General features: G+C 30.5%; 1 protein-coding gene across 2 annotated transcripts in view; it reads right to left on the bottom strand.

Annotated features, from left to right (window-relative positions):
- Positions 1-17711, bottom strand: part of LOC107451042 (carbonic anhydrase-related protein 10-like) — a 295406-nt gene that overhangs the window by 58133 nt on the left and 219562 nt on the right. The window lies entirely within an intron of this gene.

Here is a 17711-nt window from a genome sequence, read left to right as displayed (position 1 = left end):
AGTGAGACCTGAGTATGCCTCCACGACGGAAGAATAAGAAATTCAAGCAACTTACGGAGTTTGAACGAGGGAGGATAATCGGCCTTCGAGAAGGAGGATTTTCCTATCGCGCAATAGCAGCTCGTATGCAGCGGAACAGTTCCACAGTGATGCGAGTTTGGAAGCAGTGGATCGACGAGCACCGAACAACTCGAAAAACAGGCACTGGACGACAGAAGGTGACGTCAGAGCGCGATGATCGACACCTGCTCCGCATGGCGGTGAATGATCGCACAGCTTCCTCCAGGCAGCTGGCAGCACATTGGTCTACTGCTACAGGTGTACAATTGTCGGCTTCGTCAATTCGTCGTTGTCTGCTGCGCCGTGGATTGCGTGCAAGGGTGCCATTATACAGGATTCCCCTCACGGCGGATCATCGACGGCTGCGTCGGCAGTGGGCTCTTGAGCACAGAGACTGGCGAGCTGATTGGCACCAAGTTGTCTTTTCAGATGAATCACGCTTCAATTTGTGGACCCATGATGGCCGTGTTCGTGTTAGACGTTATGCCGGTCAACGCTGCCTTCCTGAGTGTATTATTGAACGACATAGTGGTCGAACACCCGGAGTTATGGTCTGGGGTGCGATTTCGTATCATGGACGATCCAATTTGATACGAATTGAGGGTAATCTCAATAGCAACAGATACGTCCGTGAAGTGCTACAGCCCGAAGTCGTTCCTTTCCTTCAAGGCATCCCTGGAGCTATCTTTCAGCAGGATAATGCACGCCCACATGTTGCGCGGACTGTTAGAGACTTCTGTTCAGCACAACGCATGCAACTTCTTCCTTGGCCTGCTTATTCGCCGGATATGTCGCCTATTGAGCACGTGTGGGATATGGTTGGTCGGCGTCTCACTCGTGATCCGCGTCCTGCAGTTTCCAAAGACGAACTTTGGTTGCGCATACAAGCGATATGGAATTCTCTTCCTCAAGCAGATATTCAACATCTGTTTGACTCCATGCCACGTCGTATAGCAGCACTTATTGCAGCGCGTGGTGGCTGCACCAAATACTGATTTCGGACGCTTAATTTGTTTCTTTTGTTTTGAAAATTTCATCATTTATTTGTATCAGTACAAGTCGTTTCTGCATTAAATTTCATTTGATTCTGATGATTCTTTCATGGTGTTGCATTTTCTACAAACAGCAGTTTATTAAGAAAGCTTCCGAAACAAAGCTTTAGATTGAGCTTTTCAAAACCGTTTTACCACACTTCACAACTAAATCAATTTTCAGTTTATCTTTAACAAGATTATTAAAATAGGAAAACATTTCTTGTCTGAGAACACAGAGCAAATTTTCTTTTTCCATGTAAAAGGTGGTGATTAAGAGCAGTGTAATTTAATTAAATAATGTTGCTTACACTCTAAGAATTACCTCAAGGAACTGCTATATCATAAAAAATACTTATGTTGAATGATTTGTCTCCCTGTGTCCCTCTTTGACTGTAATTTTTTTTGTTCTGTTTTTCATCTTTCCTTTTTTTTCTCGCCTACTCTGGTTTTTCTAGTTTTGTTTCTCACTTTTATTTTTCCATTTTCAGTTGGCAACTTTTCCTTTCATATTTCAAATCACTTTTCTTTCTTCTCATCCATGTCTGGCAAGTCTTGAAAATAGGTGCCTGTTTCTGAACTCTTGAGACATGTTGACTGTTATTTCTTGTATGCATCTTTTTTAAGCCATTGAAGTTTTTAATTTGGTAAAACTTCTGTCAGTTTTCAGCTGTCATGTTTTGCAATTTAGTTCAACTGCATTGCTTTCACATGCGGGTGACAAGCATGGGTTTAGAAAAAAAAAACATTTTCTTTAAATGCATTATTGCAACTCTAGCGATTAATGTCTATGCAATTTACCAATTACTTCTTATTTTAAAATTTAAAAGAAGAATTTCACTTTTAAATAGAATAAGTACAAAAATGAATACTTAAAACAAAAATAGAAGTGTTGCCTGAAGAAAAGAAAATATTTTCTGAAATCTTTCCTAAGCAGTATTCTAGATGGTTCTTTGTAAAACCTTTTTAAACATACTTCACCAATAAAATCAATTTTCAGTATATCTCTTTCTACAACAATCAAAGAAAAAAGAAATTACATGTTCGAGATCATAAGAGCAAACTTCAAATTTTCTATTCCTTATGAAAAGTGGAGAAGAAAAACAATGCAATTAAAATAAAATGTCTTGTATAGGGTAAGATATACGCGGATGAACTACGAAATCTAAAAATACTCCTAAATTGGTTTTTAGCTGCCAAGTTTTGTGATTTAGCTTAACTGTATTGTTTTTGCGTTAAGAGAGTTAGAAGTATGCATTGTACTGTCGACAGTGACAAAGTTCTACTTTTCTTTAAATATATTATTACTACCCTGACCATTAATGACTCAGAAATTTATTAATTACTTTTTGTTTTAGAATAACAAAATTTTTATTTTTAAGAGCAATTGGAGGATAATTATATTGGATTTTAGTTCTCATGTTTTGCAAATTAGCTCAATTGTATCATTTTTGCGGAACGGGAGTGAGAAGCATGCATTACGACAAAGCTTTATTTCTCCTTAAATACGCTGCTCAAAATAAGCATATTGTATTGTATTTTTTTGTGTTCATAAAACGGAACAAGAGCGTCGCAAAAATTTGAATTTGTGACTCACAAATGCACATTTTTCTTATTTTCAAACTTCGCAGTATGCAAATTTTGAGTTTGACGTCGAAGACGTTGCTTTAGTGCCAGCGAGTTTGATTTGGCTTTCAACTTCATGTGAAGTTGAAAAGAATGATTGATATTCAGCAAGCGCGTTATTTCGGAGTGCGCGATATCTTAGCGAAGTCATTTTATCGAATCAGAAGCTTGGAGAGTTGTTGGCCTGTTAGAGGGGTTCAAACACAAGCCAAAGTAGCAGAAGCCATTAGAGTTTCTCAAAGTGGGATTTCCAAGATCTGGAACCATTTTCTGGAGATTGGAAAAGCAGGCCGTTGATCAGGGCAATGCAACAACGCCCATTGAAGACCGTTATTTGATGCTAACAGCTCGGAAACACCGAATTATGAATGCCACTCTTCTTTAACACTTTCACTCTGTTACTGGCACTACAATTTCGACACGAACAGTCAGAAACCACCTTCACGCTGTAGTTCTGCATGCTCACCAACCAATGATGTGTATCACGTTAACAGCAGGGCACCGTCGCGCTCGCAAGGAGTGTGCAACAGAGCATGTAAACTGGAGGAAAAATGAATGGCGCAATATTCTTTTCTCTGGCGAGTCCCATTTTTCTGTTCATCTTGATAATAGGCGTATTTTCATCTGGAGGGAACGTGACACTAGAAACTATCCTGCTTTCGTAGACGAAAGTGCAAGATTTGGCGGAAGGGGAGAGATGGCCTCTGCTACTCCATTGATGGGCTCACCGATCTCCGTATCTGATTGGTTGCCGATATAGGAATGAGATCTGAGACCTATTGCAGCGGCAATTGGAGATGACTTCTTTTTAATGGTCGACAATTGCAAGCTTCATCATGCTAACTTGGTGAACGTTTTTCTTTTGGAGGAAGGAATCATACGAATGGATTGACCAGCGTGCTCCTCTGACATGAAGCCAATCAATATTCTAGGCAGACGAATTGCTGGACGTCTACCACCCCACAAGCTCACCAGCGACTGGAAAGAGCTCTTCTGGAGGAACGGGACAGAATACCCCAGCTCCTCATTAATAACTTCATTGATTCGATGCCTCAAAGGTGTTCAACGTAGCTGGCCGTCCGGGGAAACTATACCCCCTCCCAACTAAAAACGATTTTCTTGTGAGGAAAAACCCTTTTTTTATTTGTTTTTCTCATGTTCCCAAATAGTGTTTTTCTTCCTTTTTTTACGCAAATGCTCAATAAAATATTTTTTTTTTGAACAAATGATACTTTTATCTCATATAGCCTACTACGTCTATCGATAATGTATCAATCATTCAAACAATTCTCCAGGTGCAAGATCAACACGCAACCTCAATATCCTTTAATTGTTTTGAGGAGTGCATATTGTTACAACCCTAACCATTAATAACTATACAATTTATTGATTTCTTTTTACTTTAAAATGAACAAGAATTGTATTTTTAGAAGCAATCAGAGGATACTTATATTGGTTTTTAGCTGCCATGTTTTGTAATTTAACTTAACTGCATTGTTTTTGCGGAGGAGGCGTGAAGAGTACGACAAAGTTTTGTTTTCCTTAAAATATATTGTTACAACCATTAATTACTATACAATATCTGAATTACTTTTGATTTTAGAATTAAACAAGAATTTTATTTTTAAAAGCAATCAAACGTAAAAAAATAAACATAAATACAAAATAAAAGTCGATTCGCTGCGTGAAGAAAATAAAATATTTTCTGAAAATCTTTCCTTAACGTTACTCTTGATGGTCCTTTTTAAAACCTTTTTAAACATACTTCACCAATGGAATCAATTTTTAGCGTATCTCTTTCTACAATAATCAAAATAAAAGAAATTACATGTTCGAGATCGCAGAGCAAACTTTAAATTTTCTTTTCCTTATAAGAAGTGGGGAAAAAAGAGCAATGCAATTAAAATAAAATGCCGTGTATAGGGTAAGAGATACGTGGATGAACTACAAAATCCAAAAAGATACCTAAATTGGTTTTTAGCTGCCATGTTTTGTAATAGAGTTCAACTGCATATACCCTGGAGTAAGAATAAAGTTTTAAAGTTACCCTTTCCCTATTCAATATTTTTTTTCATTGAGAGGGGAAAATCGTAAGATCCCTTGAGCTCAGTACAGAATACGTGAAAGAAGGTGGGTATAGTGAGAAGTAAGTTGGAATTTTTTATTCTCCAAGTCATGCTTGGGAGAATAATCTTTGAATGTTATAAGAAATGGTTTAACAAAAGGCTTGTAAAAAGATTGGTTAGAAAGTAAATAAGTACAAATTTGTAAAGTAAAAATAGAAAAGGGATTCATTTGGAATGAAAATTTAAATATCGTTATTCTGATTTCGTTTATTCGTGCATTTCGAACGTACGGATTTTTATAGAAACATTTCTGTTCGTTTCTTGAAACATATCGTGTGGAATAATCATTTAAATACCACAGTTGACTAGTAAATGTTGTTGCAATTTATCGAATACCAATTCAAATTCTAATGGTATTTATATATCCCAAAACAGAGTTGTATTTTTTTCTTACTTTTCTTGAAGTAGATAAACTAAACGCCAAAAAAGTGTTAATTCGAATATTTGGTAATGCTGGTCCTGAAATTTTGAACATTTCATCAGCGCAGATTTTTTCAATTTTTAAGTTATAAAGTTATTTTGTAATTAAATTTTAAATATAAGAAAATGGGTTTTATTTTCTGGAGAAAAAAACTGTTTAGAAAACGTTACTACATGATATATTAACAGATGCATGTTAACTGATAAAACATGCTGTTAAAAATATAAAAACAGATTCTAAAAATTGATCTATAAAAGCGCATTGCAGTGAAAGAACTCATTCTATCAAGTACATGGAAATATATATATATATATATATATATATATATATATATATATATATATATATATATATATATATATATATATATATATATATATATATATATATATATATATATATATATATATATATATATATATATATATATATATATATATATATATATATATATATATATATATGAATAACCCTGGCTGCTGCTGGAAAATGTTAGTGCATACATTTTGTTTTAATTATATTTAAAATACCTCTTATACTCTATTATACTTAATTAATTTCCGGAACACTAAGTGAAAACATAAATCTCAATTCTATTGTTTAAAATAACTAGGAGATTTGTGCACAAAGCATTATAAATCTCTAAATTTCTTTTATTTTATTTTGTTTTATAAAAATTAGCATGTGAAGCATTGCGTACAATATGAATTGCGTAGAAATTTACGAGAATTTTACAGATTTAAATCAAGACTACCGGCACAAAACAAAAATCTACTTAAAGTAACTTCAAACTTATATGTTTTTAATACACTTCTACATTTAATTTAATTAATCGCATATGTAAATTAAATATTATTTCAAACAATCTGTTTTTTTTTGCAACTAAATCTATTTAAAGAACTATGCATCATATTTTTTACAGTATTGTTCATATATGCTTAATTCCATATATTTTCTGAAATTTCAGGGCGAAAATTTAACAAAAGGTTTCGTATAAAAAAAAAAGATAGTGTCATTCTAAAATGAGCCTGTATGAAGCTTCCTCCCAAAATTTAAGTTCGTAATTCAGTAGCGTGTACATGATGTCCACCAATCAACCGTACGGAATAAATAAAAAGTTGTTGTGATTAGAGAACCTTCAACTGATCTCATTTAAAAAGGCACTCCAACGTAGCTCAAGTAGTTTCAACCTTTCGAGAATAAGAAAATTAATCGAGCGTTTCCGTTACAAATCATTAAAAAAAATCTTAATTATTTTCAGCAATTATTTAGCTTTTTAAAAAGAATTATTAGCATTTTTTGAATCTAAACTATCTCAAACATTACATACCACAAAGTTAATTCAGGCTATTAAATTTTTCATAAATCCCAGATAAACAAAATTCAAGATCAAAAATACTTAACTATTACTACTAATGTTATCACCAATATCTTTAATTCAAATAAAGTGTACATAGCAACGTTATCAGCGAATTATTTTTCTTACAAGATTTTAGCAGACCGGTTAATGGGCTTCTCCTGATAATATCGTAAATTAAGACAATTTTCTCTGTCTTAAAGAAAAGTAGAATCAAAGAGAAAGATTTCATATCTTCACTTTACTGCTTAGCTCTTTTTCCGTTAACTTTTCTTATTTTAATTTATGCTACCAATCTTTAATGTTCATTCTAAGTATAATCCATAGTTCTTTGAAATGTTGATTAGCTGAAAGATTTTCCTACCTCACACTTGAATAAAGTTTTTAAAAAAAATTGAAAATGTCTGGGGGATTAAAGAGTTAATGACTGCTAGAGAGTTTTGCGGAAGCTTATCGCATACAGAATGATAATCAACGTGGAATTTGGCATCATTTAAGCGAGTAAAAAAGTTTCCCCAAAACTGCCGACTATTTGGCACAATTACAATATCTTTCGGAGTATAATGCTTCAGTCGTATATTGGATATGCATGTTTTACTTTGAATTAGAAAATGATAAGATGCGCTTTTTTAAATTTACTAAGAACTTATTAGAACTTTGGAACTAGTTATTTTTGACATTTTGTTGTATACAAGGTGTCTAAAATGTTCGAAAATTATCAAATATTTTGAAGAGAATAAATACATAACGGATCAAATATCTAAAAGACAGTTGTAAATTATTTTCATTCAGTAATATCAAACTCGCCTTCCCAATAGCTTTCTCTGAAAAAGGGATAGAGAACTAAAGTCGTAAATAGGAAGGCATATTTTTTTTGATTTTAGATTTGTATTTTTTTGAAAAAAAAACCCGGTTTGATTTGTACCTTATAAAGTTTTGGTTTATAGGTAAAGATTTAATTGCAAAATGGTTTCTGTTTTCCATTTTCATTAGTAAAATTGTTCAATCTCCTGAAAATAAATTCTATTTAACTCACGGGAAATAAATAGAACTTGGTTAAAGTTATTAAATTAGTTTAAAAGAGATTTTTAAAACTTTTATATGAAGTGTTTTTAAAATTTTAGGTTTAATGAATTCATGCTTATTTCTTGGCATTGCATTACGCATGCTTATTGGTTAAGCACTGGGAAACCATACTTTTGGAAAGAAAAATGTTAAATACTAGGCACGAAAAAATTACAAAATTTACTCATTCTATTTTTAGTACGAAACACTTCTAAGAATTCATATCAAACAAGTTTAATAATATAATTAATAATAGATTTTATAATATATTTAAAATATATTTAATGATAGATTTAATAAATACATTTTTTTTTTACTCTTTCCTTCTACGAAAGGAATACAGATATTTTGAGGACGTTTCAATCGATTTGTGGCAATTTTTGACGGGTTTTCGCCTCACTATTTGAATTATTTTTGCTTTAAAACCTCATATTAGAGTATCCTTTCAAGCATTGCGGAGAAAAGACTGGATATTTCTAATGAAATTTCATGAGATTTAAAAATCGTCTTATGACTAAAGTTGAGAAGTTTGAAACTTTTGGAATACAAAGGTCATTCTGAAAATTCTGAAAGGAATACAATGGTTATTCTTGAAATAAACCATACGTCTGAATTGTTTGTGCTTTATGTTCTGGAGGTAATTCAAATAGTGTGTTAAATGCTGTCAAATTGTCGAATGTCCATTTGATTTATTTTTGTGTATCATATTAGATTGCAGTTAATCTGAACAAGAACTTAGAACGTAACAGCCGTGGTGGCTCAGAACATACAGCTTTCACCTCCCAATGATTTGACCCAGATTTCACTCCCAGTGGTAGCTGGTTGATAAAAATTTTGCTCCCAGGTCCTTTCAAGGTAGCTTCACCATGAAAGCAAGATTGCCCCCATTCTCGACCCAAAAGTTCCTTTGTCTTCTGGACTAGTTTCAAAATTACAAGGTTACGGAACTAAACTTTGATAGTCGTAAACTCAAGTTATAAAATAAAATATATACTTTAGTATATTTCTTTAGATTGGTTGAAAAGATACTTGAATATGTGTAATGTATCTCGCTGCAAGTTTTAGTCGTTTCGGCTTTATGGGTGGGGTGGATGTATAAGAATATTCATAGTTTTGATTTTAAACTTCTGTTTTATCCCGAAGAATATGATAACCACAAAATTGCCTTTTTGATGTAAACCTTATACGGAAATATATTCCACGGAATTATTACGTAAATATATTCATCATCATTTACGGAATCATTATTTACGAAAATATATTCCACGAAAAACTGGGCGATTTGCCAATCTACTTAATTTTTATAGATGTGATGATTTAATGCAGATTTTCGCGATATTTGCTGAAATGACTAGATTTAGGAATTTCCATTAACTAACCTCAGTCGCTTCAGTGATTTTTTGTTTGTTTGTATAGCTGGTAATATTTAGTTAACTGATTAAAATTCAAAGCTTCTGTAATGGCAACATGTTCTATTTAATTCTCTTTCTACTCCTATTTTGTTGTTTAATTTAATTTTCGTTAATCTACGACTAAATGCAGATTATGATGACTAATAATACTTTTCATGAGAATGAAAAATACTTACAAAATTTTTAATTATTATGATGAAAATAGGTATAATTAGGCAAATTAGTGTTTTTTTTTCTGTTTTCTTATTTGAACATAATCCTTAAATATAGCTTTCACTATCAGTGCGGAAAATCATTGTTAGTTACTTTCAATACTAAAGCTGATTCAAAAATATTATTACAAGTATTTGATAATGACCTGCCCACGGAACATTTTTATAAAGTGAGCTTTAGCGTGAAGTACAGTCAAATGCAGGTCAATCTTTCATTCTTGACATTTAAATTTAATTATATCCTTTGCAGTTGTATTTTCATGTTATTCAGTAAAAACAAGAGACTGACAGCAGATATAAGACTGCAAAAGTTTAAATATATAATGTTTGTAAGAAAAAACAATTAAAAGTACAATTCGTTTGTGTAGTGCTTCAATTAGTCCGCAATTTTTAAGTTGGCATGAATTTCGGTAATATGAGAATCTGGTTCAGTTTCAACTATTCTCAGTCAAATTCATGACAATTGAACAAAACATTACAGACATGCGATACAAGTAATGTGTCTGGTTTGAATTAGTATACACTTAGTTATGTCCTTAATGAATACAAATTTTTATATATATATATATATATATATATATATATATATATATATATATATATATATATATATATATATATATATATATATATATATATATATATATATATATATATATATATATATATATCTATATATATATATATATATATATATCTATATATATATATATATATATATCTATATATATATATATATATATCTATATATATATATATATACTAAAATAAATTGCGTATTTATGGAATACTCTAAGATCATTAGGCGTGGTATAATAAGCTTGTCTCTGCAACATAATATTAAAACTTTCTAACATTCAGGTGCGACAAAATGAAGTGAATCAATTTCAAAAACAAAAATCAAAAGGATAAAAAACGCAAAAAGTATCAGAAAAAATGCATGCGCAGCGAAACATATACGAGTAAAAAAAAAAGAAGGAAAAACTGTCTAATTTCGTTTTAAGGAAAAGCAGGGTTTCAACCAAAAGGATATATAATTACTCACAGACCAGTAACAGATTGTGTGTCTCTCGAATTCGGGGGAAGGGGATAGCAACAGGGTGGAAAACGCAATTTGATCTGTGCTCCACCCTTTGGTTCGTTTCTAGAATCAGAGTGATATAGGAACACGACAGCTGTTCCCCATGTAGAGCGTTAGCGCATCAACGGGGTAGAAAATGCGATCTTTACTAAGATCTCACGATCACTTGGTCAGAAGTAAACAAAAATATTCACGGTAGAGACACGGAACATCTGCTACTAGCGATTTTTTTTGTCATATCAGGACACAAAAAATACTCGCTAGCCTTCTAGGCGAACTAACAAAAACAAATTGAATGGAAATAGGAATCCACCATCGAATCGCCACAGCCGCGGGATACTTTTTAGGTATGAGGAAACATTTAAGATTTTTTTTCAAGATCAATTAAGGTTAAAAAGACGCAAAAATTCTAACAAATCTTGCCAGCAACACTTATAATTACAAATAGTTAAATCGATTTGTTGAGATATTTTTAAAGAATATAAAATAACAATAATTGTAGTTTTTAATCAGTTGAAAAAAAAACCGTTAGAACTAAATAGCTTAAAAAATATTATAAATATATAATTCTTACATTTTGCAACGTTGAATATAATTAATGCTGGATTATTGGGGACCACATGAAATGTCACAGAATATATTTACTCTTTTGTTTGTAAATAAAATAAACCTATTCTTTAAAATAATGCATAACAATTTGCTCATTTAATTTTTACAGTATATACTTAGATTACGAGTACAATGGCTAGCGAGTGTTTTGCGAGCATATTTCAAAGCTACATTTAGCTTTGTCATGTAACATATAATATTAAGTGTGAGTAAAAATATGTTTTCAGTCAATCGTCCAAATGAACAGTCGCTTAGTCGTTCGCGTTTATGATAAAATGATGATAAAAAAAACTTGCATATTGTAATGTTCTCAGCAGATATCAATTACATCGAAGTCCTTTCTGCTTTTTTGCCAACATTTTATCAAAAAATTCTGTTAATTGAAGCACAACTCAAAACTGAATTCTTCGCGTGCAGGTCGTCGGGCTACCGAAGCGGAGGCGCCACCCCCTCTACAGAGGATCAAAATTGTGATGGCATGTCTTCGGATCATCCTCCGGGATGTTTCCCAGACCGTCTCCAATAGCCCATTGTGCAGCTCGAGTGTGACGTAAATTCATAACAACAACAACAACAAAACTGAATTCCCAATATAAGAGAAATTAATAAAAAAAATAAATAAAACTGAATAAAAATAAGTAAAATTGAATAATAATGAATGAAATAAATAAAAATGAATAAAATAAATAGAAATTAATAAAATTAATTAAAAAACCAAATTTAGAAATTCCAGAACAAATTCTAGAACACTTAATTATTTTGTACATACGTGTACAAAATAATCAAGTGTTCTAGAAACTGCTTCCGAGTTATACAATCAATGTGCACACATTTTAAGATTTTATAGTTCAAAACCTAGAATGTGCACGGTTAATTTTTTCTTCAAAACCCACAACAGGAGCTGGAATGCGATTTGTTATATTTATCATTGGTTCATGTTTTAATAGCCTTGTTATTGAAAAAAGTTATTGCAAAAATTCAACAAATATCAAAGCAAAAGAATTAAAAAAACTGCCAACAGTTTTTAAGAACAAATGTAAGCTAATTTACAGTTTCATCATAATTTATACCACATATTGAAAATTAATGCTGAATATGTCGTTTAATTAACTTAAAATACAAACTTATTAACATCACAAATAAGTATGATATAAAATCAAATTCTCTAATAAACGTTACATATTCAAATGAAACATAGTTAAATATGTATGCAAATAGCCTGGTGATTTTCCTTCGTTTTAATTAGTGTTAAATTAATATATCATATTTTAAATATTGTCTTCATCGTTTCAACGTCGTCGAAATTTACAAACGCCATTGAAATGCATTTCAAATAGTCAGGATTGGATTCCCTTGGCTCAAGCAATTACTGCATCTCAATTAAACGCTTTCGAGTGCACTTTTGAAGGTTCTTATCTTATCTGTCGTCAATTAAAATAGTTCATGAATATGAGCTTTCTGATTTCGAGATTAAACATCCGTATCTGTACTCACAAAGGGCTAAACCTAACTAAGAATCGTTAATCAAGCCCTCGTAAATACACTTGGCATGCTCGTGACTTTAGTATCAATTTGCTATCAAGTTCCGTTCAAAATGCCGACCTCTTAATGCATGTATGAGTGAAGGTTCGTTTAGATTGGAAATAATGAAATCTGAAACGCAATGAGCTATTGTTTTAATCGAAAATCATTTTGAATTCTTAATATAACATTTCGAATGCAAAACTGATAGGTGTAAATCTGTCGACTACACTGAGTTGGAAGAGAGAATGATTGATAGAGTTGTTAACTTTTATCTGTACTCAAAATTCATTCATCTAAATTTATTTGATAGTTACTGTAGACTTATGAAGCTGTAGCAGAAAGAATACAAATTATTCGTTCTATATTACATTCATAATTTACTACACAAAAACATTATATCAACAAATGCTACAATATATTACATAACATATAATATTATTTGATATAAAGATCTTTGATGTATTACAAAAATAAGAATAAAAACTTGATGAAATGAACGCAATGCTTCTCCTCGGAATGCATTCCTTCACAATTAAGGCATTTCGAAAGAAAGAATAATTATGCTATGATAAAAATTACTCTTTATATTGCATCTATACCCAAAATAATAATAATTCTAACGTGAATGCAAAGAGTTTATATGCAAGAAGAAAGAAGGAAAGCAAACTAATCCAGCATTCAACTAAATTTCACAGAAAGCAAAACAATAAAGAGTGAGGTTTTAGCTACCATGTATAATATAATTGGTCAAAATATAGACATTTAGAAGTCAGTTTTGTCATCGATGAAAGAAAAAAAATTAAGAATGACAATGTTTGGAAAAACGTAATAAAACATTAACTCAGAATCAAAAAGAAGTTCTAAGGAGAGAAAAATAAAAAATGTATAGTATTTAATTCCTTTAAACTATTAAAAAAAACATTATTTAACCGATCCAAAAATTATTTATTTTTACTTAAAACCATGAAGGATTCAGAAATATAAAGAAATATAGAAATATTAGACTATTTATATTAGTAATATCTGTAGGCCTTCATATACAAACGCGAATTAGGAATAAACCATTTTACTAATTTTCCCCCTTACATACGCAGACATTATCTATCTATCCATCTATCTATACATATATATATATATATATATATATATATATATATATATATATATATATATATATATATATATATATATATATATATATATATATATGTAGGATAGATATTACTATGCTTTTTGTTTCGGCTTTCACTTAAAATTGAACTTCCTGAAATAAAAGCATAAAGAATATTTTGAACACTTTCATTTTCTATAGTAAAAATAAATGTTTTGAGCAATATAGGTACTTTTGTGATGCCATTAGCAAGTAATGTAGGCCTAATATTGAATTCTTATTGCAGGGTTACGTTATTCCATTTAGATAAGTAACTTAAACTCCTTGTTTTATATATTTTCTTCTTAATATATCTATGTTTAAGAAAACTTTCATACGTGTAATGATACAACATATTTTTAAATTCGTATTTTGCAGATACTAACTACTTTCTCGGCTGATTGTTCTTAAATTGGCTGATACCGACTTCTTAAATTAAAATGTGTCCTAAGTAACCATGGATGAAGGTATTTCATGATAACTCAAAATATTATAATATTACTTTTGTTAAATTATAATGAAAATTATTATTTTTTTACAATTTCACAGAGGTTCAAATTTAGATGCAATTAATTCTTAAACTACATACTGTATTACTGGACACATCGTTATATTAAATACCTGCTATGTTTTCCTTGAATAAACATCATTAGGTATGCCTTAAATATTTAATGTTCACACCACACATATTTACAAAAAATTTGAATAAAAGTGAAGATAAGTTCTGGAAATACCAAACAAAAAAGTCAAATTTATCATTTAAAATATAATATAATTACAAACTCATATTTCAGAAAATAGAGATTTATTTTATGACAAAATAGAAATACTTCTCCGGATAAACCATCCGTTTTTCTGACATTACCTCTGAGACATATATTCTGATTTAAAATAATAATTGATGACAATAATTTTGACCGCCAACAAATGTAAATAGAGCAAAACGAAGAGAGAAAAAATAGATAATCCATTTCAAAAATTACTCCCAGCTTTTTGACTTTTATAATATATTTTTTTAAATCGCTCTATCTAAAGAAATACTGAGAGCTTTGTGAAGCCCTCGAATGTCGATCAATGGGTTCTTCTCCGTACGCTACTGTTTCGAAGTTGTGCTTAATGTTTCTCCAGGGAAAATTGCACTAGTCGAACAAGAAGGTTCAGATCAATAGTTCATTGTCTCTTAATAATAAAGGTTAAGTAATATATATGGTCTGTGGGAGTACAATTTTGGAGAGGGGAAAGATCCAGCTGTATATCTAAGAAGTTGTCAAACTATGTCTCTTATTAAAGTTTTGTATCATTTCTGTATAATAGTACTCATAGGATGTGTAATTAGTTGGACTCAAAAAGACTCGCTGAGTAGGGTGGCCCCAAGAGGCATCGAGGAAAGTAAATCATTGTGGATAATGTATTGAATAAATTTAGAAGAGTTAGTAGAGAATATGTTACAGCTTGTTTAATTTTCCATACATTATCAATTCCTAAGAGAGCAATGAATGTTAATTTTCTTATGGTCTTTTTGAGATAATGAAAACCGATAATTTCTAATTTCATTTGTTTGTTGTGTTTTTGGTTGATGCTCTTGCCTCACTGAGTTCTAAATAATAAATTTATTTTAACGAATATATGAAATTAAAAACGAAAGCATCCAGCCTGTTTTTGAGATCAATTTAAAACAACATAAAAGATCAACTTAATATAAAACTTTATTACTATTTTTTTTTTATTTATATAAACAAGAAAATTATTTATATACTGAGCATTCATACATATTTTATATGTTTATTTGTTTAACAGTAAAGAATGTTGTGAAATGTATGCTTATTTATTTGTTTTATTTGTTTGTCTTATTTATTTGCTTTATTTATTTATTTTTACCTTTTGTTTTCATGTAGCGTATATTGTCAGTAAATTTAAATTGTCATCAGTCGATGCTGAAGAAAAGAGTAAGCCGATGGGGAAATGCTTATAAAATTATAGAAAATTCTTATACCAAATTTAATGATTTAATTTCATAGACAAGCTGAAATTTCTGTTGGAAATTGATGAAATGACAAGAGTTGAAAAAAGCAGAAATAGTTTAGAATGAATTTTTTAATCCGGCTGTATATCTAAGAAGTTGTTAAACTGTGTTTCTTATTAAAGTTTCGCATCTTTTCTGTTTAATAGTAATCATAGAATGTGAAATTAGTTGGACTCAAACACATCGGGGAAGGTAAATAAGTGTGGACTATGTAATGAATAAATTTAGAGGAGTTACATGAGAATATGTTACAGCTTGTTTAATTTTCCATACATTATCAATTCCAAAGAGGGATTCTTATGGTCTTTTTGAGGTAAAGAGAGTCGATTATTTCTAATTTTATCTGCTTGTTGTGTGTTTAGCTGATGTTTTTGCATTATTGGTTTCTAAATAATAAATTTAGTTTATTGAATGTAAGTGATAGAATAAACTCCTTCTATTATTCGAATTGAAATCGAATTATTCATTTCGTTTTGAAGGGCTATTTAAAATCTCGTAAATGATCTATTTAATTTAATACTTAAAAAATTCACTATTTTTTCTGTGGGAGAGGGATTTTTTAAAAAAAAACTTTTATATACGCAGCATTAAAAATATTTTATATTTTTATTTGTGGGTCGGTCAGGTGGTCGAATGGTTAGCTTGCCTGACTGTGAAGAAAATGGCTGAGGGTTCGAATCTCGATCAGGGCATGGATGTTTCTCTGTGTGTTGTCCTCTGTTTGATGTGTGAATGTGGCCTACCCTATGAACAGATATGAGTAGCAGTGTGGTAATTTGGTAATGTTGTTTGCCTCCGTAACTTTGGTTCACAGGTGCCCACCGCGTAACGATATATGTGTAGCACTTCCGGCATCTTCAAAGGCGACGCTGTTATTAAAAAATAAGTATTATTTATTTATTTTTTACCAATGAAGAATGATTAGAAATTTGTACAGGGAGAAATAAATGCTGGTAAAAATAGATAACAGTAAAGAAATATAAAATTTTGTAAAAAAAAAACATGATTCTGGCTAATGAAACAAAAATATACGGTATTTCAATCATTCATTTTATAATTTTTCAGTACATAGGGAATCAGTTTATCGGCAATTCTGGTTTTCAAAATTACAGCTCGTATCATCACACATTTAGCAAAAAAAGAAGAAAGAAAAAAGGAAAAAAAACGAAAAGCGGAAGTTTAAAATTTACAGAATAAAGGATTTTTATGCCACTCTCTTAGGTATCATTATAAAATTACAAAATTTTAACACATTTTCCTAATTATCAGAAATTATACTTTATTATTAAATTTTACCAAAATCACTACTAAAGCGCTTCGGTAAAGAGTACCGAACTCTTATGTGTTTCCATAGAGTCAGAAACACAGTGATTGTTACCATATTCTGGTAGCATTATCCATGCTTTTTCCCTCCGTTTAATTATGTATTAGTTATTTATCGATTTATTTATTTTTGTTTCTATATAATGTGTATTGTAAGTCAATTGTTATCTGTCAATATTAAATGAAAAGAAAAAGCCACTTAGGGAAATGTTTATAAAAATAAAGACGTAATTGGATAGCTAAGATACAAACGTATGTTAGTAAAAGATGAAATATCTAGAGGTAATAAAATAGAAACAATTTTCTGTAGATATTTTAATTCATGCATTTTTTAAAATGAAATTTTTTAAAGAAAATTTTTAAACAAAGTTATTGAGTTGAGTTCAATTTATACTAACATTTATACGTGCTGATAGCACATTCTGTTAGTCGATTTTCAATTAATTAATTGTTAAATATTTTGCTCATTACTACGAAAACATGATTTTAATATATTGGATTTTAAGTTAAACATGAAGTCTAATTTTCAGTGTCTCTTCAGCAATTGATGACAAAGATCGAAGATATATAGTTAGTAAACCTGACTACATTGGGGTTTTAACTTGTGCAAGAATATGCAAAAAAGAAATTGAATTCAATATTTTTACCCAAAAGTTATCCAATAGGAATAAAATAATAAACGTAAGAGAAA

Source organism: Parasteatoda tepidariorum, chromosome 11 (genome assembly GCF_982258835.1).
Source record: "Parasteatoda tepidariorum strain Cologne lab strain chromosome 11, Ptep-v5.0, whole genome shotgun sequence".
In the NCBI taxonomy this organism is placed as follows: Eukaryota; Metazoa; Arthropoda; class Arachnida; order Araneae; family Theridiidae; genus Parasteatoda; species Parasteatoda tepidariorum.
This window is presented reverse-complemented; position numbering and strand designations above follow the sequence as displayed.